Source organism: Ornithorhynchus anatinus, chromosome 3 (genome assembly GCF_004115215.2).
Source record: "Ornithorhynchus anatinus isolate Pmale09 chromosome 3, mOrnAna1.pri.v4, whole genome shotgun sequence".
NCBI lineage: Eukaryota > Metazoa > Chordata > Mammalia > Monotremata > Ornithorhynchidae > Ornithorhynchus > Ornithorhynchus anatinus.
In genome coordinates, this window is record NC_041730.1 from 22,516,298 (window position 1) to 22,540,993 (window position 24,696).

At 45.8% G+C, this 24,696-nt stretch overlaps 1 protein-coding gene across 11 annotated transcripts in view; it reads left to right on the forward strand.

Moving 5' to 3' along the window:
* The window catches only part of PHF21A (PHD finger protein 21A), a 198,121-nt gene that overhangs the window by 129,693 nt on the left and 43,732 nt on the right, over window positions 1–24,696 (forward strand). The window contains exon 1 of one of the 11 annotated variants that reach the window (XM_029060262.2): window positions 8,897–8,973. The exons of the other annotated variants lie outside the window; for them this stretch is intronic. The gene's annotated coding sequence lies outside the window, so the exon portion shown is untranslated. Of the gene's footprint in view, window positions 1–8,896; window positions 8,974–24,696 lie in introns of those variants that run through there. 11 annotated transcript variants of the gene reach the window in all.

Genomic DNA, 24,696 nt, shown 5'->3' on the forward strand with positions numbered 1-24,696 from the left:
ATCCCCATTTTCCAGATGAGGTAACTGAGGCACAGATAAGTGACTTGCCCAAAGTCACAAAGCTGACGAGAGGCAGAGCCGAAATTCGAACCCATGACCTCTGACTCCCAAGCCCGGGCTCTTTCCACTGAGCCACGCTACTTCCAACGTGCTTGGGGGTGGTGGGATTCTACCGTACCCTCCCCTCTTTTCAGGCCGAACGTAACGCAGTTTCTTGGCAAATGAAATCGATCAATCAGTGGTATTTATTGAGAACTGACAGTGTGCAGAGCATGGTACTAAGCGCTTGGGAGAGTACAGTACAACAGAGTTAGCAGATGCGTTCCTTGGAATCTTAGTGATTGGGAAATGGCAAAACACGCTGAGCTTTTAGAGAAGGACCTAGGATAATGTTCCCATGCACATTGACTGACTCTACCTGTTGATTTAGGGATGCTCTGTCGTATTTTAGCATTTGTGTTGTAACATCTACCTGTAGCAAGAAAATATTAAAATGTCTCCAATAAACAAGCCTTAAAAATGATGACGTCGAAGTCGCGGGCCAGATCTAATATGTGTCTTTAAGAAAACATTAAGAAAAAGACATCACAGTGCTGGATGCCCCCAAAACACATAGCAGGATAGATTAATAGTGGTCTTGAGTGAAGTTAAACTGTGTATGAGAAATTTTCAATCCCTCTGTTCACAGCTGAGTGCAGAAAAAGAAAGGGTAGAGCGTAACTCCCAAATCTAATCATCAGTCGTCAGAATGTGAAATCCAGACAAATATTACTCTGCCAAACCTCTTCAAAAGTCCTAAGCATCTCATTACTTTTCAGAAGCAGGACTTGGCGGTACTTTCCTATCGCTCGAAAACATCCTAATAAGCTGGCTTAAGCGCTTTAAATGTATTGTTTGATAGATGAAAAGGTTTGCCGTTCAGATTGCTTCAGTAAACACTGATTGTCAGATTGTGCTAAACCCTGCACCGGGATCATTCAGATAATGCGTTTCCAGCCAGGGAGAGGAAGGGAGATTCCTCGTCATGGCAGCTTTCTGCCGCCTCTGGTCTAAGTGTGGTCTCGAAAGGGTTATGCCCAGTAAATCAAGGCAGCTGAAACAGGAAGCTTTTTACTCAAGAGGTGATAGAACTGAATGACAATAACTCAGGAAGGTGATCGTATAAATAAAGCACCTTTTATTTCCAAAATAATCTCAATTTTATTCAAGATTACACACATCATCCACTTCCCACATTGGTTTCTCTTTTTATCCGTTGGAAAACATCTGCTCTGAGTTTGGATTGAGGTGCGCAGCCATAGTCTACCTTTGGGCGTATGGAAAATAGCATTCCGGGCCCTGAATTTAAAGCTCCTGCAGAAATACATTATTAGTCGAACACCTCTCCGTTTCAGAAAGAGCGGTCATTGATGTGGCCGCTAGCGAGAAGGGTGAAGGTATAGCCGGTGGTGTTTGTTAAATCACTTTGCCCTTTCGGGAGAGCATGTTATAGGGAAATGCGTAAAGCGGGGTAGTTTGGATAAGTAAATTACCTTTTTGCTACACCGGTTTACACTGCAGACCCTAATAAGAATCTAATTTTAATATAGTGTCACTTTCTTTTTTATACCACCCCTGTATGCTTAAGTACTCCAGATGCATTTCTTGTAGGTTGTCACGTCATCAAAAGGGAAGGCATAAATTTGAGGGTTTCATATGATTTTCAGAGGATTTGTAGATTCGCCTCTGGCTTGTATAGTTCGCGCCATTCATTCCTCTGATTTCCAGCTTTGTGATTTTGGTTTTGGGGGGCAGTGGGATTGTTTTTTTGTTTTCGTCTCTCTACATGTATAATTGAGCTGAATATGTCTGCCAGTAAGTAACGGAGCTGCATTCGGCTTCTGCTTAAGTCTGCAGTATTAAAGAGTTCCTTTTGTTACACGTGCTGGTCTTGCAGACTCCGTAGAGCCTTATCAAACGCGGCCAGTTGGTGCGGCTGGTATGAAAGCACAGGGGAGCTCTCATGTGGAAGGTTAATGGAGTGTAATTATCAAGAAAAATGAACTGCTCAACCACTCTATCTCACTCTACCTGCACCAAGACTGACAAGTGCTCTGATCTTGTATAAACCCCGGAGCAGAGGTTTAACCATCTAAAAATATGACAGTCTAACTGTCACACAAAACAAACAGTCGGAGAGCTGGAGGCAGGAACCGGAGCGCGGGAATGTCTCCTCCCCGTCACAGGTAGTCTCCGGTGACACGCCTTCGGACCGCCGGGAAAAGCTGCCCGTTCAACACGCCGCCTCCATGTCACTTCCTCTTTTCCACTCAATCAGTTCCGTTTTCTTTTCCTAAATGTGCTTTCTCCCTTCTGATCTGTAAGCTCGCCTCTAGCTCAGTGTGGACAGGGAACGTGTCTACCAACCCTGTTATATTGTATTCTCCCGAGCGGTTAGTACAGTGCTCTGCCTGGAGTAAGTGCTCAATGAAGATGATCGATCGACCGATTGTGCTGAAAGACGGCTTGTAATTCGGTCCGATTCTGGTGTGTTCACCAGGCAACAGATATTCCCCCACAAGTCAATCGTGTTTATTGAGCGCTTTGTGCAGAGCACTGTACTGAGCACTGGGAGAGTACAGTATTACAAATAGACAAAATGACCCATCTCATCCCTGCCCTGGAAACCTCAGTGAACGTGCCTGGTTTCTTCTAACAGGAAAGGAAGAAACGGGTTCTCGATGTTCATTTGTACCTAAGTAGAGCAAACTTCAGGACAGTTTTCCTCCTAATAATCTCCTCCTCCAGACCGTAAGCTCACTGTGGGTAAGGGGCATGTCTGTCAACTCTATACTCTCCCAAGCGCTCAGTATAGCACTGCGCACAGTAAGCGCTCAGTAAATGCGATCGATCGATTGAAAGCGCCAGGGCATTCGGACAGCCGAGCCTTTCTCCCAGTAGCTGCCGGGGTGCCGAGGTTATCTCCCCGGATCGGGGCTTCAAACAGAGTAGTTTAGACCCTCGTGCCCTTTGCCGGAAATGAGAAACGCCGGGTAGGGAAAACGCAGCCGGGAAGGGAAGAGACAGGGAAGACGCTAACGGCCGGGAGGACGCTTGACGACTTAGACAAAGCTCCGCGTTGCCCGCGGGCTGCCTACTTCGTGAGCGTCGCTGCCTCCTTGCCACGGAAGCCTCCGGACCCCGTTGATTCCGCACGTCTGCCAGCTCGGCGTCGAGTGGAAAGAAGGTGTTGCGGGCTGATGCGGCAGCAACAAAACCCCTGACATCGTGTTCTTACAAAGTCTAAAACATAACCACTCTGGGCGAGACCGTGCTGCCTACTGAGATAAGTAAATTCAGCAGCACATACATTAGGCCTGTGGAGATTAAGCAAGAGTGATAGCTGTGTCACTTACCCAGCAGCCTTATTGACCGAACAATGATCCATGGTGGGATCAGCAGAAGAGGGGCAGCTAGGATTAGCGGCGGCGGCCCCGGAAAAGGGGATAGGCTGATTTTAAGCCTCGCTTGGCTTTGTAATGCGATTTACCCTCCTTTCCCTTCCCCTCCCCCGGTCTCCTCCTGCCCCCCGATAATTCCACACACAACCGGGCTTGACCATAGGCATCTTGAAGAAAGAGAAAAATAATTTCCTCACCGATGGAATTCATCCATTATTCATTCATTCATTCATTCATTCAAAAGTATTTACTGAGCGCTTACGATGTGCAGAGCACCGTACTAAGCGCTTGGAATGTACAATTCGGCAACAGAGACGATCCCTGCCCAGTGACGGGCTCACAGTCTAATTGGGGGAAAGTCAATTAAACTTTACGTCGAGTGTCCCTGTAGTTTGCCATAGGTGTCTGCCGGGAACCATTGGGACTGAATTCCCCACGTTCCATTTGCGATTCAACAAAGGGAGAGTATTTAGATTTATCACTTTGAAGGGAAGTAGCGGGGCCTAGTGGAAAAAGCACGCCCTGGGAGCCAGAAGATCTGGGTTCTAATCCCGACTCCGCCACTTGCCTGCTGTGTGATCTTGGGCAAGTCCCTTAACTTCTCTGTGCTTCAGTTTCCTCAACTGCAAAATGGGGATTCACTACCTGTTCTCCCTCCTAGTTAGTCCAGGAACCCATGTGGGCTAGAGACTGCGTCTGACCTGATTAACTTGCATAATAATAATAATGTTCATATTTGTTAAGCGCTTACTATGTGCCGAGCACTGTTCTAAGCGCTAGGGTAAATACAGGGTAATCCCCCCCGATTAGACTGTAAGCCCATCACTGGGCAGGGACTGTCTCTATCTGTTGCCGATTTGTACATTCCAAGCGCTTAGTACAGTGCTCTGCACATAGTAAGCACTCAATAAATACTATTGAATGAATGAATGAATAATCAGGTTGTCCCACGTGAGGCTCACAGTCTTAATCCCCATTTTCCAGAGGAGGGAAGTGAGGCACAGAGAAGTTGTGACTTGTCCAAAGTCACATAGCTGACAGTTGGCTGAGCAGGGATTAGAACCCTCGACCTCTGACTCCTAAGCCCATGCTCTTTCCACTGAGCCATGCTGCTTCTCTCAGCGCTTAGTACAATGCCTGGCACCCACTTAAACACTTAACAAATGCCAAATTTTTAAAAAGCAGCGGAAAGCATTTGGAATAGAGTAGAGCAGGGAACGAATGTAAGAACTCTGTTACATCACACTCTCTCAAGAGCTTAGTACAGTGCTCTGCATCCAGTAAGAACTTAGTAAATGCCATTGATTGATTGATCGAGACCCTAGACTGTAAACTCATGATGGGCAGGGAATGCGTCTTCTGATTCTGTTGTATTGTACTCTCCCAAGCGCTTAGTACAGTGCTCAACAAATGCCACTGAATGATTTGATTGGCTCTCAGTGAACATCACTGAGACCAAGGGCAGCTCTGTTGTACACCCCAGCTCAAGAAGAATGGCCTGCCTGTAATTTATTCTAGTGTCTCTTACTCTCACCAGAGTATAAGCTTCTCGAGGGCAGGAATCATGAATGCTGACTCTGTTGTACTCTCCCCAAGTGATAATAATAATAATGTTGGTATTTGTTAAGCGCTTACTATGTGCAGAGCACTGTTCTGAGCGCTGGGGTAGATACAGGGTAATTGGGTTGTCCCACGTGAGGCTCACAGTTAGTTAATCCCCATTTTCCAGATGAGGTAACTGAGGCACAGGGAAGTGAAGTGACTTGCCCACAGTCACAGAGCTGACAAGTGGCATAGCCGGAATTCGAACCCATGACCTCTGACTGCCAAGCCCGGGCTCTTTCCACTGAGCCACGCTGCTTCTCAAAGCACTTCTAAGTACTTAGAAGGGTACTGTACACACAGTAAGCTCTCAGTAGTTGAATAAATCATGTTGACTGATCGCCAGAACTTAGATGACCAGGACCAAATCATTGCCGTGTTCTGAAAAATGCTCTCTGGCTCACCTTACCTGCTGTTCTACTTAAGAGTCACTAGGCCAGTAGGGAAGTTGTTTTTCCCAACAGAAGTCGTTTGATTTTGGTTCATTCGGGTTTAATTGAAATAGGTGGAAAAGCAAGGGATCAAACCCATGCTAGCATTAATGCCTTTCTGTGTTTAAATTTTCCAGTTAGCTTAATTTTGCCATCTAGATGGTCCACTTGCTGCTTATCATTTAGAGAAAACAAAAGTTTGCTCAATCATCTCTATGGAACTCTAAAAAACTGAGTGTGAAAGTGGTAACACTGCCAAAGAGTTCTCACTAGAGGATTTTCCCGGGGAGCATAAATCAATAAGCTTAATTTTGCCATCTAGATGGTCCACTTGCTGCTTATCATTTAGAGAAAACAAAAGTTTGCTCAATCATCTCTATGGAACTCTAAAAAACTGAGTGTGAAAGTGGTAACACTGCCAAAGAGTTCTCACTAGAGGATTTTCCCGGGGAGCATAAATCAAACTGATAATTTGGGGTTTTGTTAGCAAACAGGTTTGATCTAGGTCAAATTCTTGGATGTGGTTGGAAGGCATCTTAAATATGAGACTGCGCAACGGATAGGCGAAGGGTAGATTGGCACTGTCTGTCGATCGAAATGTAAATCCGCGTTTTTTATAGACTTAGAGTAAGAATGTAGTCTTTGCATCGTGGGACACCAGGTGGCTGAAAAATAAAAAACGGAAGCAATACAAGGGGGTGAACAGCGCTAAGCACGGCAAACATCAAACATGACTGTCCAGAAAGAACACAAGTGTCCACAGGTGAATTTCATTCAGTGGAGCCTCTAGAGACTGTAAGCTCATTGTGGGAAGGAAATGGCTCTGTTTATTGTTATATTGCACTCTCCCAAGTTCTTAGTACAGTGCTCTGCACACAATAAATACGATTGAATGAATACGACTGAATGAATTCTTCAAGTACCAAGACCAATATATATATACACATATATATGATAATGATGATGGTGGTATTTAAGCGCTTACTATGTGCCGAGCACTGTTCTAAGCACTGGGGTAGATACACATTAATCAGGTTGTCCCACTTGGAGCTCACAGTCTCAATCCCCATTTTACAGATGCGGTAACTGAGACACAGAAAAGTTAAGTAACGTGCCCAAGGTCACACAGCCGATAAGTGACGGAGCTGGGATTAGAACCAACGACCTCTGACTCCCAAGCCCGGGCTCTTTCCGCTAAGCCACGCTGCTTCTCGCACACATACATACATATATATAAATGTATATAGGCACACACGTATAAGTCCACAATTTTCACCTTACCTGCTAGAGATTCCGTAGCGTTTTCATAAATGAAGGGGACATCAGCCCGGGGATTCTGGCCCAATTCCAAATCCGATAATTACATTTTGCCTACTCCAATTCCCTGGGCACCTTCAACAAGATTCTTCTTCACTTCCTGACCTAGACTCTTGTGGAGTGTTCCTGTGTGGCTGTTAAAACAGCTGCCGCGTTGCACCTTAGTGAAAGCTGCAGTTCAGTGATAGTTGAACCGATCCCTATTCATCCTAACCAACCTCACTGGGGTGGTGGGAGGCTTAATCAATTAATCAATAACGGGGAAAAGATGTAGGAATCCTCTTCTAAAAAGTGCTTTAGAAGCACAATTCTTTTATTCATTTCCCATAAATACTTATCCTCTCTCCCCATTTCTTATATTCTTCAGACACCCTCTTTTAATGTCCTCGCATTTACCTTTATCACGTGTTCTTCCTGTTCTTTTCACTTGTATTTTAAAGTTAGTGCTTCCAGAGTGTTAAGCAATTGTGGCTGATTTTGTCCAAATTTCTTTCAAATTAATAGAGGATCTATATGGGTAGGCCCAGAAAGGCAAACCAGGAAGTTGTAATCGATTCACAGACTACATTACCGGTATATAGGTGGCCGGTAACCCGGACTCTAAGACATACGTGCCGTCACGTATCTTTAATGCCGGCGCGATGTGATGATGTCACATGAATGCCATTTTTGCCAAAGTCAGCCTGATTCGGGCCACACTATTCAGGCAGTCAGTTGTATTTATTGAGCACTTACTGTGTGCAGAGAACTGTGCTAAGCGCTTGCAAGAGTAGGCTATAACATTAAGACGCATTCCCTGCCCACAGTGAGCTTACAGTCTAGAGGAGTATTCATTCATTGATTGATTCAGTCTTAATGTGTGCTTACTGTGTACAAAGCAGCGTACTCAGCGCTTGGGAGAGTACACTATAACAGCAGGCAGAAATATTCCCTGCCCACAATGAACTCATGATCTATGTGGGGAGACACATTAATAGAAATAAATAAACTACAGGCAGGTACGTAAGTGCTGTGGTACCAGAGTACTTGTACAGCGTACCCAACGTGCACTTCTACTTGCTCCAGAATCGTCGCTTTCCTGTCCCATGTTTCCGTGAATGCGGACGTCATATCTGAGCTGAGAGACGCAGCGGCGGAGGGAGGTGCGATGGTTGAAATTAAAATAATTAATGTATCACTCGCTTTGGGCCACCCTGTTGTATCGAACTCTCTCTCCCCGGCGCTTAGGACAGTGCCCCGCAATTGGTTAGCACCCAATTGATTGATAATGGTTTCTAGCGCCATGTGATGGTATTTGTTAGGTGCTTACCATGTGTCAAGCTGGAGCGGATAACGGCTAATCAGGTTGAGCACAATCCCCATCCCACGTGGGGCTCACGGTCTTAATCCCCATTGTACAGATGAGGTAAATGAGGCACAGAGAAATTAAGTGACTTACCCAAGGTCACAGAGCAGACAAGCGGTGGAGCCGGGACTAGAACCCAGGTCCTTCTGACGCTCAGGCCCACGCTCTGTCCACTAGGCCGTGCCGTATCTCTGCCGGACAGGTGACAGACCAGCTGAAAACTGGACCGTCCTCGGTGAACTAGACGAGCGGCCACGCCAAGTAATGAAAATCCGGATGTGTTACCTGGGTTCCGAATATTGACACCCCCTCTCCCACCCCCGTCCCGTCCCTCTTCTCCCCCTGGAAAGTACTATTAGTAATAGTGTTTATTGAGCACCCACTGGGTGCAATACTCTGTATTAAGATCTTGGGGAGACCAAACAAGTGTCACGAAACCCGCCCCCAAGGAGCTTCCACTCTGATGGGGGAGTCATGCATAAAAATATTCCCAAATAGAGAGGTCAGCATAAGTAGTTGAGTTTACAGTTGAATAGTCATATATTCAGAAGTGTTCAGGAGTGAATAGTTGAATTTACAATCGAGTAGATACATTTTTCAAAGCGCTGAGGATAGGTATAATTAAGTTTATAAGTCCTATATCTGGATGACAAGTTCATTCAACCGAGGGTGCTGGGAATTACCCGAGTAAGACTTGTTGGAGCAGGTGGAATTTTACCAGGGCTTGGAATGTGGCTGAAGTTGTGGTCTAACGGATTTGGGGCAGGAAGCCGTTCCAAGCCAAGGAAATGGTTTGAGCCAAGGAATGGAGGCTGGAGAGTCGAGGAAGGGGTAGAAGGTGAGTGTGGAAGAAACGCATAGTAATAGCAGTAATAATTGTGATGTTCGTTAAGTGCTTACTCTGTGCCAAGCACTGTTCTTACGACTGGGGTAGATCCATGAAAATCAGGTCCCACATGGGGTTGACGGTTTAAGTAGGAGGGAGAGCAGGTATTGAATCCCCATTTTGTAGATGAAGGAACCGAGGCCCAGAGAAGTGAAGTGATTTGCCCAAGGTCACCTAGCAGACAAGGGGGAAAAGCCGGGATTAGAACCCAGGTCCTTGGACCCTCAGGCCCATGCTCTTTCCATTAGGCCATGCTGCTTCCCAACGAGAATGAGTAGGGGAATAGCAGATGACAAGAGCTCAGAGGTGGGGCAAGTCCATACAGAGCCGTGAAGCTGACTGGTTTTGTCGGAAGTGAAATTCAGCTAGCAGTTTTTCCATGTGATCCCTGGATAGATTGGAGTAATCAGAGTGGCCCAAACAGCTGAGCGGCATTCCTAGCGCTTAATGGAAAACGAAAAGAGTCAAACGCTTTTTAATCGTCCCTTTTCTAATTACCGTTCAAGTAAATATAAAACCGACCTTTACTACATTTGTTCAGTTGCAGGATCTGGGGATCTGTGCAGGGTGGGAATTCCCCTAGCCTATGAAAAGATTTTTCAAGCTTAAGGTTTCATCAGATGTTTTAAAAAGAAATCGTTCATTTCAACCCGTCCCTTTACCTCCACCCTCTCCCTTTCTTTCTCCGACTTGAGGAGACCGACAGCGGACGAGACTAAAAATGACAGAAAAAAATAAGCCAGGGCCTTTTAAGGATCTAAGAACACAGTTGGGTTTCCGCTCGCTCTTGTACTGAGTAATTGAGTCTAACTAAAGTACAGCGAAATACGTTCACAGTCACATGTCACGCAAGAGCCAATCCTTGGGAGTTAACAGTCCGTCATCTTGGCATGTGTTGGCGATGGAATTGCTCCCTCTGTGTTGTTTTATGTGGGGTTCTGTCAGGAAACATATTTGCGAACGTTGTTCATTTTTCTCTTGAAGTGACCTCACAGACATAGTGATATATTTAACTATTAAAATGGGGAGCTCTTTGGAGAATTAAGCAGCTCCCGTACTGTGGGTAAAGAACCTTTTCAATGCAGTTTGCGAAAAAATCATTTTCATCATCGTAATTATTGTTGTTATTTTTTAAGCACCAGGACTGTTAGAAGCCGTATTGGTAAATGACTTTCCCGTGCTACAGTCCATTGTTTATTGATTTTAAGACTTACCTTGTTTAGTGCTATCGAAGATTTTTAATGCATTTAATTATTTTTTATCACATACTTACTCCACAGGGCATATACTGCGTGGCGCAGACATTACTTAGTCTTTCTAATCTCATGTTGCAGGAGATGTATCTTTTATACCACCTTTGTATGTTTTCCCCTGTTCTAAAAGAACCAAAGGAAAAAGAAAAAAAACCCTCTGATTTTATGAAAGCCATCTACTTGCCTGTAGAGTAGGCATCCATGTTAAAGTAGGTGTACTTTATCAGAATTTAGTTAAAGCTAACTTGGGGCACCTCTCCCAGCATTATTCTCCATCTCAACAGCTGGGGAAAAGACGGCTTTTTAATATCATTTCAAATTGGATTCAGGCCTTGAAGGAGACTGCAGACGATCTGTATATAGGTGCAGCGTTCCATAAAACGGATTTTTTAAAAAAAATCTCAGAGATCATCGCAGTGCTGAACGAGATATTTAATACCCAACTTGGCAGGGACAGCGACAGTGCAGCCCGCTCCCGATGTCATTCTTCCGCCAGAAAGTCACGCGGGCCAGGGGAAAGAGAGTTTCTGGACTCGATGGGGCAACCGTGCCCTGAACGCTACCGCCTTTTTAAGTTGTGGGGCAGAGCTGGGGAGTTGTGAATGATGAATTAGTAATAGATTGCACAGAGGTGTAGGCATTTTACCCTCCTGGAGCTATGGTTGATTTGCAAATGATTAACCTCCAAGTGCCATCTCACTGCAGTTAAGGCAGAGCATTCCCTCAGTCTTTTGTTGTAGCAGAGAGCAAGTTAGCTCTAACCTTTCCAGTATCACCTGCGGTGATTTTCTTTTTTATGACCCTAAATCTCCCAGAAGGTACCAAGAGCCAGCTACCTATTAACGGGCTTTTCTATTCTTTGAAACGAAGAGGTAGGGGCTCTCTTCATTTATACATTGATTGATTTCAACAGAAACTGAGTCCTCGAGTCTGAGAGGGCGTCGACGGTGGAAACCGTAGAGGAGGAGCGCAGTTGACTTGGGCGAGGGATTGGAACGTAGAATGAGCCGATGAAAATAAGAAATGTAAAATCCGTTGACGGAAAGAACTGCGTCGACGTCCCCCACTTTAGGAGCCAAAGATCCTTCACCTTGCAGCGTCGGGGGCCCAAAATTGAGGGCCGCTAATTTAAAACTGAGCTCTGGCTCTGGTCATCTTTGTTGTAGCGGAGAGCGTGCGGTGACTACACACCCCAGCATGCAGTTCTCTGCCTTGTTCCCAGTCGCTCGCTGGATTGCATGTTGGGACCTGTAGTCTCCAGGGAGCACAATTCTTTATTGAGGAGAGCAGCTGCACATGGCCTCTTTTATGTAACGGGGGACGGTCTGTGGTCTCCTAAAGAGCTTCTGGATGGACCAAGTTTCTCCACTGCTGTCTTTAAAACAAACAAAAAAATTTTTTAAGTGAGTTTACCTATTAGAGCGTAAATAAACTTAATAAGAAAAATGTAAACTGCATTTCAATCAGCCTATCAAATAGAGGGTCTAATCCCCTACAGAGATAGGATATAAATCCCATTGATGTGAATAAAAGGTCTAATCCCCTGTCGAGATGGGATGTAAAACCCATTGATGCAAATACCATTGTGTGTGTGTGTGTGTGTGTCTGTGTGTGTCTGTGTGTGTGTGTGTGTTTTGAAGGAAGAATAAACCCCAAAGAATATTTTGTAATTAAAAAAAGTAAGCCCAAGTCTCATCATGGCATATGCAGTCTCTGCCATCTGTTAAACATCCAGAAAATCTTGAACCTTATAGGGGAAAAAAAAAACCTAATTGGGTATTTCAGGTGGTTATGTTGTTATTTAATTCATTTACGCTATGTTACATATATCCATGACATGTGGAAGAACAACATAAAAAAAAAAGTTTGGTACAGACCAGATCTCGAAGGTCAAGAACTGCTTCGGTGAAAAATGTGCACAGTATGGAGTACAAAAACCCCTCAACTCCCACCCCCCCAAAAAAAATAAACCTGGCTATCGCCTTGGTTAAACAGGTGACATTTTGAAAAGGGGTATATGAGAGATTAGAAGCCGCTTGTGTAGGTCTCACCGTGTAACCATCAGCGAGGCCTGTGAAAATCTTCCAAAGCCTTACAAAATGAATAAAAGGCAATTATTTTTAGCTGTGTATATTTTCACAACTACTCCCACGGATCCTTGTTCCTCACGCATCAGAATCCTGCTGCGGAAAGCATTTATGGGTCTCCCAAGTAACGTTCTAGCCTATAACTCCGTGCAGGTTTGTCCATTTAAAACCACATCGCATTAAAAGAGGGCAGTGGGTAAAGGGCCACCTTGTTTTTATAAGTGTTCTTTCTGCACTGTTTATTCCATGAAACAGAGATATCCTGACATATATTTCTTTCCCGTAGACAACATTTACGTTTTGCTCCAGCTTGTGGTTTTGCCACTTGTGAGTTATGTTAGTGACACATACCTTCCACTTTAGAGGATAAATATATGGCAGCATTCCGGAAACTGTCATCGTGTCTCCTTTCTACCGCCTCGGTGTTGATATCTATCTGTATTATTTATAAATGCGGTGATTGAATTTCACATTGGACAGGAGCAGCATTTTTCGCCTCGAGTAAATTCTGGCTTCATCAACAAATAGGAGTCCCTTCAGTCAAGGGCTCAGTGCTTGCATGAAATTTAGTTTCTCAGCCTGTTTCATTCTGAGCATTTGGCAAGCCTGAAATCCTGGAGGATGTTCCTGCTGCCGGGTGGGAATGCAGAATAGGAAGAAAGAATTCCTCTCAACTTCCGGAAGTTGGTGGAAAGTTACAGTAAGTCACTGCCGGCAGCTGGTACGCCTCAACTGAGGGAGTGAGCATTGTACCCCTCTCTGAGGGATGGACATTGTGTTCTATTTTTTTTTTTAATTTAATTTTCCTGTTGGTATTTTGTTAAGCGCTTACTACGCCAACCACCGTTCTAAGCGCTGGGGTAGATACAAGGTAATCAGGTTGTCCCACGTAGGGCTCAGAGTTTTCCCGAATTTTACAGATGAGGTAACTGAGGCACAGAGAAGTTAATTCACTTGCCCAAGGCCTCACAGCTTTTCTTAATCATTGTACCTTGTTAGAGTTAGAGTTAGAGTTAGTTAGAGCACGTTTACGCTACTTGACTCCTTTGTTCTCGCAACATAACTTTGAGGTAGGGAAAAGCAGATATTATTACCCCCATTTTCCAGGTGGGGAATGAAGAGGTTAAGGAGAAATAGTAATAATAAGAATAATATTCAGTCCGTCAATCGTATTTATTGAGCGCTTACTTTGTGCAGAGGACTGCACTAAGCACAGGGAAAGTACAGTATAACAATAAACTGACATATTCCCTGCCCACAACAAGCAGGGACATTAATAGAAATAAGTAAATTACAGATATTCATTCATTCAGTCATATCTATTGACCGCTCACTGTGTGCAGAGCACTGTTCTAAGCACTTGGGAAAGTACACCACAGCAGTAAACAGGGACTTCACAGATGTCACTTTACAGGTGTATAGATATGTCCTTAAGTGCTGCGGGGCTGGGAGTAGGAATGAAGAAAGGTAGTGAGTCAGGGCAACACAGAAGGGAGTGGGAGAAGAGGAAAGGTGGGCTTAGGGAAGGCCTCTTGGAGGAGATGTAAGGTAAGGCTTTGAAGGTGGGAGACTAATTTCCTGTCAGATTTGAGGAAGGAGAGCTTTCCAGGCCAGAGGGAGGACGTTGGTCGAGGGGTCGGCGGCGAGACAGACGAGGTGGGGGCACAGTGAGAAGGTGAAGTGTGCGGGCTGGGATGTAATAGGTTAATAATAACTGTGGTATTTGGTCAGTGCTTACCGTGTGCCAAACTTTAATGTTGGTATTTAAGCGCTTACTACGAGCCGAGCACTGTTCTAAGCTGCCGGGGTAGATACAGGGTAATCAGGTTGTCCCACGTGAGGCTCACACTTAATCCCCATTTTACAGATGAAGTAACTGAGGCACAGAAAAGTTAAGTGACTTGCCCACAGTCACCCAGCTGACAAGTGGCAGAGCCGGGAGTCGAACCCATGACCTCTGACTCCGAAGCCCAAGCTCTTTCCACTGAGCCACGCTGCTTCCCTTGTACTAGCACTAGGGTAGATTACAAGCTTAGACACAGTCCCTGTCCCCGATGGGGCTCAGAGTTTAAAGTAGGAGGGGAACATTCGTTAATTCATTCAATAGTATTTATTGAGCGCTTACTATGTGCAGAGCACTGTACTAAGTGCTTGGAATGTACAAATCGGTAACAGAGACAGTCCCTGCCCTTTGACGGGCTTACAGTCTAATCGGGGGAGACGGACAGACATTTTAAGATGAGGAAACTGAGGCACAGAGAAGTTAAGTGACTCGCAAGATCACACGGCAGACAAGGGGCTGAGCCGGGATTAGAAACCAGGTCCTGTGACTCCCGGGCCGCTTTTCTTGCAACCTGCCATGCTGCTTATTAATAGTAGAACATGAAGAGCACTGTGCAGAGTACTGAGCAGGAGTGCCCAGGTGGGAATTGGAAACGGTTCCTGGCCCCAGGTGGCTAGCCCAAAGTCCCTCGGCTGCCAAGTGGCAGATCTGGGACTAGAACCGGGGTCCTTCGACTCCCACACCTGTACCATTCCCACTCTCGCTCTTAGAGTGTCGAGCACATAGTAAGCGCTTAACAAATACCATCAACATCATCACTCCACCACATTGCCTCTCCATTCCATTAAAACTCCTGTAGTTTAACTGCTTTTTTTTGGAAATGCGAGTTTTTGGGAGGAAACAGCGTGGCATGGTGGGTACAGCACGGATCTGGGAGTCAGAAGGTCATGGATTCTAGTCCAGGCTCCACCACTCCTCTGCTGTGTGACCTTGGGCAAGTCACTTCAATTCTCTGGGCCTCAATGACCTCACCTGTAAAATGGGGATTAAAACTGTGAGCCCCTTGTGGGACAGGGGACTGTGTCCAACCGGTTTTGCTGGTATCCACCCTAGCGCTTAGTACAGTGCCTGGTACATAGTAAGCATTTAACAAATGCCATCATCATTATTATTTTCTAGGGTATTGTGATTTGGTTCTTACGTAAATTCTTGTTAAAAAAACATAGAAACATTAGATGCTGAAAATGAGCGATGATAATGGAGGTTGCTGTTGAATACAGTGGACATTTCTCAGTCCTGAGATTTTAGGGCCGAGCACCTGACAATCTGTCAGTCAATGGTATTTGATGTGTACCGAGCACTCTACAGAGGATCAGTTCTTGGTCCCCTTCTGTTCTCCATCTATAGTCATTTCCTTGGTGAACTCATTCGCTCCCATGACTTCAACTATCATCTCTGTGTGGATGGTACCCAAATCTACATCTCCCATGTTCTCTCTCCCTCCCCCCAGGCTCGCATCTCCTCCTGCCTTCAGGACATCTCTACTGGGATGTCCTCCCGCCACCTAGAACTCAACCAGTCCAAGACAGAGCTCCTTATCTTCCCTCCCAAACCCTGTCCTCTCCCTGACTTTCCCATCACAAAGCCCGTAACCTCGGTGACATCGTTGACTCCGCTCTCTCATTCAGTCTGTCACCAGAACCACACATCTAATCCATCACCAAAACCTGCCGGTCTCATCTTCACAGCATCGCCAAGATCCACCCTTTCCTGTCCATCCAAACCGCTACCAAGTTAGTACAATCACTCATCCTATCCCGACTAGATCACTCATCAGCCTCCTTTCAGACCTCTCAACCCCCAACTCTCCCCTCTTCAATCTGTACTTCATTCTGCTGCCCGGATTATCATTCTACAGAAATGTTCTGGATATGTCACCCCCTTCCTCAAAAATCTCCAGTGGTTGCGTATCAACCTCCATATCAAGCAAAAACTCCTAACTGTTGACTTCAAAGCTCTCCATCCCCTTGCCCCCTCCTACCTCACCTCCCTTCTCTCCTTCTACAGCCCAGCCCACACACTTCCTGTGGTGCTAACCTTTTCACTGGGCCTCGTTGTCACCTGTCCCTCCGTGGACCTCTGGCCCACGTCCTACTTCTGGCCTGGATCGCCTTCCTCCTCAAATCCACCAAACAATCACACCGCCGCCCTTCAAAGCCCTACTGAAGGCTCACTTCTTCCAAAAGACCTTCCCAGACTAAGCCCCCCTTTTTCTCAATTCCCTCTCTCCTCCCCATCACCCCAACTCGCTTCCTTTCCTCTACCCCGCTCCCCGCCCCACAGCTTTTGTGTATATATGTACATATCTACAATTCTATTTATTTACATTAATGCCTGTTTACTTGTTTTGATGTGTATATATCTGTAATTCTATTTATTTATATTGATGCTATTGATTCCTGTTTACTTGTTTTGATGTCTGTCTCCCCACTTCTAGACTGTAAGCCCTTTGTGGGCAGGGTTTGTTTCTCTTTATTGCTGAATTGTACTTTCCAAGTGCTTAGTACAGTGCTCTGCACAGAGTAAGCACTCAGTAAATACAGTTGAATGAATGAATGAACTAACTGGCCAGATCCCATACATTTTTACTGTATACTTTTCCCTCCAGGCTGTAAGCTCGTCGTGGGCAGAGACTGTGTCCACCAACTCTGTTGTACTCTCCCAAGTGCTTATTACAGGGCTCTGCACACAGTAAGCGTTCAGTAAATACCATTGATTGACTGATTTTCCCTGCCGTAGATCCCCTGGGGGAAAAAGGCTTTTGGGAAATGGGGTTGGTAAGGGTGTTTGGGGAAAAAATCAAAATGAAACCTCAGCAAATCTCTAATGATGGTGGTTTATTTTTGATTACCTTAAAAGTTAGACGACAGTGACGATTCTTCTTATTCTTATTAGATGATCATTCTCCCCACCTTCAAAGCCTTATTAAAGGCACATCTCCTCCAAGAGGCCTTCCCTGCCTAAGCTCTCCTTTCCTCTTCTCCCACTCCCTTTGCCGCTGTCCTGGCACTTGGATTTTGCTCCCTTTATTCACCACTCCTTCAGCCCCACACTTAGGTATATATCCGTAATTTATTTATAGGGATGTCTGTCCCTCCAGACTTAAGCTCATTGTGGGCAGGTAGCATGTCTGCTAACTCTTTTGGGTCGTGTTCTCCCAAGCGCTTACTCCAGTGACCTGCACAGAGTAAGCTCTCAATAAATATGAGCGATTGATTGATTCTGATTTGGTTTAATATTTGTTGAGCAGTGGTGGTATTTTGGGCACGAAACAGAAAGAAGACATCGTTCTCCTTGGCGTGGCGAGCTTAGAATTGCCACTTGGCGGATATTTGAGACCAGAATACAGGGAGAGGTGTAATGACTGGCAGTGCCCCCAGAAGCTGCGGAAACTCTGTCGGCCTGCTGTGGCGGGTTGTTCTTGTCATTCTTTCATTCAGTCATTTTTATTGAGCACCTACTGTGTGCAGAGCACTGTACTAAGCGCTTGGGAGAACACAGTACAGCAATAAACAGTCACATTCCCCACCCACAGCAGGCTTACAATCTAGAGTACGTTCAGGTCCCTAGTGAGGAAGGGAGTGTTTTCTGGTTTCAGAGTACCATTCTCACAGGCTACTTCTGAAAACAGCGCGAGAATTCATTGGGGGAAAATATTAGTGGCCTGATTTAAAGGGAAAAAAAAGATCCTTCCATCTGTCTTCTACTAAGCACAAGGCCATGGGAGCCCAGAAAAATTGGCTTAGGCAGCAGAGAAGCCAGACTGACTTTCCGCTGAATCGGACCTGCAAACCTCTCTGTGTTTTTCTCTGGGATCGGGCCTGCTGTCGTGTGAACGCGATGATAGTATTGCTGAATGTCACAATATTGATCACCGTGACTACCTGTCTTAGAAACAGTGACATGAGATGTCAGAAGCTCGGGAACTCTTCTGCCTGAACAAGCCCCGACGAGACATAGTGATGCGGATGTCAGGGGAGCCCCGGCCTTGGAATTATGCACGGGGTTTATGGAGCAGTTCTTGACAGATGGATTGAAGGGGGCTGGTACTTGCCAGTGCAGAGGCCTGGCACGTCCTCTTAGTGTCTTATGGGGAATTCATTAAGGAGATGAGATGATGGGGTATTAACTTTTTCCTCCCTCTTTCTCTGATCCTCCCCCCTTCTCTCTCTTTCCCTCCATTTTTCCATTCATTCATTCAATGCTATTTATTGAGGACTTACTGCGTACAAAGCACTGTACTAAGCGCTTGATAGAGTATAGTATAACAACACACAGACACATTCCAGCCCACAACGAGCTCACAGTCTAATTGGACTCCTTTCTTGCTGTTCGCCTGCAGCTTCTTTCTCAATCATTCGGTTGTATTTATTGAGCGCTTCGTATGTGCAGGGCACTCGACTAAGTGCTTGGGAGAGCATTCATTCGGTCGTATTTGAGCGCTTAGTGTGTGCAAAGCACTGCACTAAGCACTTGGGAGAGTACAGTATCACAATAAATAGATACAATCCCTGCTTATAATGAGCTTACAGTCTGGAGGGGGAGATAGACATTAATCTGAATAATTAAGTAATTTAGAATATATTCTCTCTGTCCTTTGGCTCTCATTAAATTACCTGTGCCAGATTAAGAAATGGCCTGCTATGGTTCTCAGGCTTTTTACCAAGCTACAGGGTAGCGATGAGGGGGCCTCTAGGGAAATTAGATGCATCTTTTAAAGATTTTGCTTACATGTGTCTCATGTGGAAAAAAAAAATGTCAAATTGTTTATGACCGTGTACTCTCCATTTAATAGTTAGAAGACACCGTGTTTTCCTGGAGAAAGCATGATTCCTTGGTTAAAAATACATAGTTTGGGTGCTAAAAGGTGCACGTGAATAGGCTTCAAGCCGGTGGAAAGAAGGCTTTTTGTGAAGGATAGCTCAACAGCAAGTTGCATGGAAGCTCAGGGGAACACTTGGTGGATATTCGGGCTGAAGGACCTGGTTTTTCAGGTTGCCACTGAAGCAGATATAGGGTATTCCTCTCGACTGTAATCTTCCCATGGCCAGTGAAAGTGGCTACCAACTCTATTGTACTGTCCTCTCCCAAGTGCTTAGTCACAGAGAAGCAGCATGGCTTAGCGGAAAGAGCCCAGGCTTGGGAGTCAGAGGTCGAGGGTTCTAATCCCGACTATGCCACTTGTCAGCTGTGACTGGCTCAAGGTCAAATTGGGCCAGTCAGTTAACTTCTCTGTGCCTCAGTTACCTCATCTGTCAAATGGGGATGAGGACTGTGAGCCCCATTTGGGAGAGCCTGATTACCTTGTGTCTAACCCAGCGCTTAGAACAGTGCTGGGCACACAGTAAGCGCTAAACAGATACCAATATTATTATTATTATTATTATTATTATTATTAAGGTTCCCTGCATATAATAAGTGCTCAAAAAATACCATAGATGGATCAACGGATTATATTCCCCAATTAAGCCAGACACATATTCCTCCGGACTGTAAGCTCTTTGCAGGCAGGGTACATCTCTACCAACTCCGTCGTATCGTCTTCTCCCGAGCGCATAATACAGTGCTCTGCACACACTAGGCCCAAAAAATTCCATAGATTGATGGATTGATAGAAGTGTTCCCCGAGTAAGCCAGACACACATTCCTCCATTCATTCATTCAGTGATATTTATTGAGTGCTTACTGTGTGCAGAGCATTGTACTAAGCACTTGGAAAGTACAATGCAACAACAAGTAATAATAATAATGATGTTGGTATTTGTTAAGCGCTTACTATGTGCAGAGCACTGTTCTAAGCACTGGGATAGATACAGGGTCATCAGGTTGTCCCACGTAGGGCTCACAGTCTTAATCTCCATTTTACAGATGAGGTAACAGGCACAGAGAAGTTAAGTGACTTGCCCACAGTCACGCAGCTGACAAGTGGCTGAGCCAGAATTCAAACCCATGACCTTGGCTCCCAAGACCGGTCTCTTTCCACTGAGCCACGCTGCTTCTCAATGTAGAGACAGAACCTACCCAACAAGGGGCTCACAGTCTAGAAGGGGGGCAACAGACAACAAAACAATAGACAGGCATCAATAGCGTCAATATATATAAGTAGAATTATAGATATGTACACATCATTGATAAAATAGAAAAATAAATATGTACATATATGTGTGCTGTGGGGCAGGGAGGGTGGTAGAGCAGAGGGAGGGAGTAGGGATAGGGAGAGGAGGAGGAGCAGAGGCTGGGAAGGCATCCTGGAGGAGGTGAGCTTTCATTAGGGCTTTGAAGGGGAGAAGTGTGCTAGTTTGGCGGATGTGAGGAGGGAGGACATTCCAGGCCGGATGTAGGACGTGGGCCGGGGTGGACGGCGGAACAGGCGAGAAGAAGGCCCAGTGAGGAGGTGAGCGGCACCAGAGGAGCGGATTGTGCGGACTGGGCCGTAGGAGAAGGGAGGTGAGGTAGGAGGGGGCAAGGTGATGGAGAGCTTTGAAGCCAAGAGTGAGTTTTCGCTTGATACTAAGGTTGATAGACAACCCCTGGAGGTTATTGAGGAGCGGGGGTTACATGCCCAGAGCTCCAGACTGGAAGCCCCTTGTGGGCGGGGAACGTGTCTACCCACTCTGCCGTATTGCCCTCTTCCACGCACTTAATACAGTGCTCTACACACAGTAAGCCACGCTCACTGTGATTATTTGATTGATCATTCCCAAATTCAAAAAGAGGACGCGACTATCCTCAGGAGGCACTCAATAAATACTCTCGACGGACCGATTGAATGAACGAATGTCATATCGAGGTCTGTAGGAACTCCAGATCGGTTCCTAAGTTTGTAGTATTGAGTGGTTGGGACTTCTGGCGACAGAATTTGGAAATAATCTCAGTGACCGAAATCACGGAAATATCAGTCTTCCCCAGACCTCGATCGTCACTGCACAGAAACTGTCTCCCCCGATTAGACTGTAAGCCCGTCAAAGGGCAGGAACTGTCTCTATCTGTTACCGATTTGTACATTCCAAGCGCTTAGTACAGTGCTCTGCACATAGTAAGCGCTCATTAAATACTATTGAATGAATAAACCGGCCACCCCGTCTCCTCTCTCCGGCCCCAACCCACCCACCCAGTGTCTTTCCATTCTACACTCAGAGGCCGGTGGCCAAGCAGCCGCAAACACACGTTTGGTGAAGTGTCAGTTGTCTTTCAGAGACGCATTGTGGCTCAGTGGAAAGAGCCTGGGCTTGGGAGTCAGAGGTCGTGGGTTCTGATCCTGGCTCCACCACTTATCAGCTCTGTGACTTTGGGCAAGTCATTTAACTTCTCTGAGCCTCAGTTACCTCACCTGTAAAGTGGGGATTAAGACTATGAGCCCCATGTGGGACAACCCGATTACCATGCACCTACCCCAGTGCTCAGAACAGTACTTGGCACATAGTAAGCTCTTAAAACAAATACCATTATTATCTTTACGGGAAGCAGCGTGGCTCAGTGGAAAGAGCCCGGGCTTGAGAGTCAGAGGTCGTGGGTTCTGATCCCGGCGCCGCCACTTGTCTGCTGTATGACTTTGGGCAAGTCGCATAACTTTTCCGGGCCTCAGTTATTTCATCTGTAAAATGAGGAGCAAGACCGAGAGCCCCACGTGGGACAACCTGATGACCTTGTATCTACCCCAGCGCTTAGAACAGTGCTTGGCACGTAGTAAGTGCTTAACAAATATCAATAGTATTATGATCATTTCAGAAAAGAACCTTTCTCAACTCACCCGCGACCCAGTCCGTACAGTCCTCTCTCCCTCGCTTTCTCACCTCCCCCCCTTCCCCTTTTCCCTCCCGGGGACTAATGAAAGTTGGTTAAGTATTTCGATCCTGCTTTTCTCCCGATCTTCCATGGGCTTTGTTTCAGGCCCTGGGGGAGGAACAGTTGTGAATGCAATGTGACTCACTTGACTCCTACTCTCCCAACTCTTGTTCCGATTGGTTGTCACCTTGCTGTAGCCATATGGCTGTGGAGTACTCTAGCCTGGATCCCCTTTCTCTCCCTTTTTCCCTACTGTTCCCTTCTGTTGTACAGAACACTATGCGAGCGAGTTCTCTGCATTGTCTCTGGCTGCCGCTTTACTTCAGTCAGGCAGTCAGTAGGAGAGCGTCATTAGCCCTGAATTTCCAACGGATGGATGTAGAAGAGAAAAACACCCATTCCCTTTGTGCCCGGTACAGTAATTATTTAGTCTCCTGTGCTGTTTTTATTCAGAGTTCATTTTTTGGCAGGTGTCACTTTTGTGTTGTATCGTTTCCTCTGTTGCTCTCCCGCACCCTCATTCGGGGTGGTTTCTCTAAATGTTCTCGCAGTTCCTTTCCCCGGCTGCTGACGTTGCAGTTTAGCGTGGTGGATGTTTGGGGGTGAAAGCGATTCTAACTAGTTATTTGAATTGTTGAACATCTAAATGTTCTGGCAGTCGCAGAGCAATGAAATCCACGTGTAAGATGGAATTGAAAGGAAAAAAATGACCGGAACAGTGGCTCGCGGTACTCTTCTTCTCATGCAGAAGAAGCCGAGTGAAGAAAGATTGGAGAGTTGAAGCCTTTGAAGATTTTTTGATATTTTTGTTCATTTGCTCGGGTCTTTTGCAAGCCCTAAATCCCGCGACGACTTTGGAATCGCTCGCCTGTCCAGAGGTGTAGCGTTAAAAATCCGCTTGGAACAGATTTACCTCTTCAATAAAGTTGGACGTTATTATTTGGAAAGTCATTCGTGCCAAGTGAAAAATTATATTTGTGATTCAGGGTGAGTTTTCTTCAGGAGCGCCTTTAGAATTAATTTTTGGACATTCAGAAATTAACTTGGACACTTCCTCGAGGGGTAGGAAATGCAAAATGAAGAACGTGGGTCCTGTGAAGATTGAAACGGAGAAATGAGACGGTGAAGGTCCTCAGTAAGGCAAGGGTGACGCTGTTGACTCTGAAAGCATATAGTCTGGACCCCACCATTTCTCATATAAATCCTTTATTCCCTTTTCTTGCCCTCCGTGATCTGGGTGATTCGAATAAGAACAGGAGTATCTAGGTAGAACAGTTCTCAGTCTCTTGGGCCTAGTCTGTATAAAGCGTATGAGATCAACCCAGCCTCCACCTTCCTGCATCCCCATGCAGCCCATCACTTTTTGGCAACTCTGGGATCGCTTTCTAGCCACCGGGGACATTTGAGAGCCCCAGAGGTCGCGTGTCCTCCGAGCCATCTGGCCAACGGTGAGCCTCTACTAGTTTCCAAATGGTCTCTGATTGAAGATTATTTTGGAAGCAGAACACCTTCCTAGTTCCAATTATCTGGGTATTTTTCACATAGAAATACTCCTATCATCCATGTGCTATCAGCCCAGCCACCACCCTAACACTGCGGGATTCATTTTTTGCCGCCATTCCTCCACACTTCTGTGCAAATTATTTATCCTGATTATTCCTTTTATGAATCTTCTAATGTCTGCCCCCTCCGTTAGAGCAGAAACTCCTAATGGTCAGGGAACGAGCATTGCGCTTCAGGTATATTTCCCCGAAAAGCAGCATGGCGTAGTGGCAAGAACTCAGGGTTGGGAGTCAGAGGTCGTGGGTTCCAATCCTGGCTCCACCATTTAGCTCTGTGACTTTGGGCAAGTCACTTCACTTATCTGTGCCTCAGTTACCTCATCCGTTAAAATGGGGATTGAAGCTGTGAGGCCCATGGGGGACAGGGGCTGTGTCCAACCCAATTTACTTGTACCCACCCCAGCGCTTAGTACAGTGCCTGGCACATAATAAGTGCTTAGCAAATACCATAAGTATTATTGCTATTTTTGTTTTAAAGCAGCATGGCTCAATGGAAAGAGCACGGGCTTGGGAGTCAGAGGTCAGGGGTTCCAATCTCAGCTCTGCCCCTTGTCAGCTGTGTGACTGTGGGCAAGACACTTAACTTCTCTGTGCCTCAGTGACCTCATCTGTAAAATGGGGATTGACTGTGAGCCTCACGTGGCATGACCTGATGACCCTGTATCTCCCCCAGTGCTTAGAACAGTGCTCTGCACATAGTAAGCGCTTAACAAATACCAACATTATTATTATTGTTTGTATTAAGTGCATACTATAGTAATAATAATGATGATGGTATTTGTTCAGTGCTTACTATGTGCCAAGCACTGTTCTAAGCACTGGGGGAGATACAGGGTAATCAGGTTGTGCTACATGAGGCTCACAGTCTTAATCCCCATTTTACAGAGGAGGTAACTGAGCCCCAGAGAAGTTAAGTGACTAGCCTAAAGTCCTCCAGCTGACAGGTGATGGAGCCAGAATTAGAACTCATGACCTCTGACTCCCAAGCCCGTGCTCTTTCCACTAAGCCAAACTGCTTTGCTGCCAGGCACTGTATTAAGCGGTGTGTTAGGTACAAGCGCAGAACCAGAATTAGAACCCAGGGCCTTCTGTCTTCCAGGCCCGTATGCTGCTACGCCACGCTGCTCCTCGATGCCCAGTGAACA